This window comes from Penaeus monodon, chromosome 19 (genome assembly GCF_015228065.2).
Source record: "Penaeus monodon isolate SGIC_2016 chromosome 19, NSTDA_Pmon_1, whole genome shotgun sequence".
NCBI classification, from domain to species: Eukaryota; Metazoa; Arthropoda; class Malacostraca; order Decapoda; family Penaeidae; genus Penaeus; species Penaeus monodon.
The window spans coordinates 1,837,396-1,839,031 of record NC_051404.1 but is presented as its reverse complement, the minus strand read 5'-3'; the positions used below and the strand labels follow the sequence as shown (position 1 = coordinate 1,839,031).

The window sequence follows — 1,636 nt, the reverse complement described above, 5'->3', positions numbered from 1 at the left end:
AGGTTTTCGTGTAGCATTTACCGTGAGATTATTTCAATTTGTAAGAGTTCCAGGGATTTTAAGTCAAGAGTATCTGGCAGAAAACCTTTTCATGGAATGGGATAAGGATATTTGATGTGATTTTAATGATTTTATTTCGAAAAAGGTTGACGGTGCTGGATGTACATATCATATACACACCTTTTTTGTTAGATGATATTGTGATTTGTTCTTCACTATTGTAATTTTCAATCCTTTTTTTTTATTTATAATTTTCGGGAACTGTTATGTCAACTTTATTTTCTTTCATTTCACTGAGAGTGGTAAACACATCGTGTATGTTTGATTCCAACACGAATCCAACAGATGAGTTTCCATCAGCAAGTGTCGTTTTTTTTGTGAGTAAGATTAAGGATGACAGGAAGGTTGGAGTTACTCCTCATCAAGCTTGATGACGGGGGCACCGAAGAGGCCAGGGTAGTGGGCGTATGGAAGAGCGTGGGCGTAGGGAAGGCCATGGGCATAGGGAAGGACGGCATGGGAGAGAGCAGTGTAGGTGACGGGCTTGACGTTGACCACGGGCTGCACGTACTTGACGGCGGGCACGGAGATCTCGTGCTCCTTGGTGGTGAGCTCGATCTTGGTAGTGTCGGCGGGGGTGTTAGCGTCCGATTGGCTCGAACTGCTTGGTCTCCACAGTGTGCTTGGTGACGGTGGGCACGGCGTGGAGGTACGGGGGGGGGGATCTTGGGTCGCGACGAGACGACGTGCCTCTTTACGGGGGCCCCTTTTCCGCCCCTTTTGGGTAAATTTGGGAATTCGGGGGCCTTTGAGAGTATCATCGGCGTTGGGGAGGGGGTAGGCCCAGAGAAAGGGTAGGCCGGGGGGTGGGGGTAGGCAGCTTTGGGGGAAGCAAAAAGGGGGAAAGCCGCGAATGGATGTGAAGGGGGGGGGGCTTTAAGGGGGGGGGAACCAAAGGAACGGTTTGAGGTCGGTCTTTGACATGGGAAAGTAGTAAACAGTTTCGCTTAAAGGCGGGCCCCCAGGGCGCCGCGAAACGGCGACCAGCTGTGTTGAGGAAACAGGGAATACAGCGACCGGGAAGCCCGGGGAAAATTGTTTATATATTTTTATTTTTTACTTTTAAACCTTGGGTTATCCCCAACACCACACTTTTTGAAATAAAGGAAAATTTTGCCTATTTTTTTCTTTACTAGAATTATATTTTATATAAAATTTAAATTAGAATTTTTTCTTCAAAAAACAATTCTAGTTTTCCTTCGCGATCCCTAAAATAGTAAAAGTATCACTAAACAAAAAAAATTTCCCCAACAAAAACACACGTTTTCCCACATTTGCACGCTTTTGCCCCCACTCAAAAACACTTACCAGAGCCTCATGACTGAAGCAAATTTGTAAAATCGACTTGTTGGCTAGGGCACACTCTCTTTTATAGCTTTAGAGCCCTTGACCCCCCAAATAAGGGGGCGACGCCCAAAAGTCCCCCCCTTTAAAAGGGCCCTTTCCCAAAATCCCTTTAACAACTACCTTGGCTTGCGCGACCCGACGATTAGCCCAAAGGGGCAGAAGCAGTTTGGGAAACAAGAGGAAAAGAGATCCTATTAGAGGATTTGTCCCCCTTTTTTTTAAAAACATT

General features: G+C 46.0%; 1 pseudogene; it reads right to left on the bottom strand.

Moving 5' to 3' along the window:
- Positions 1-117: 117 nt before the first annotated feature.
- On the bottom strand, positions 118-1,379 carry LOC119585507 (annotated as a pseudogene).
- Between the last annotated feature and the right edge of the window lie 257 nt (positions 1,380-1,636).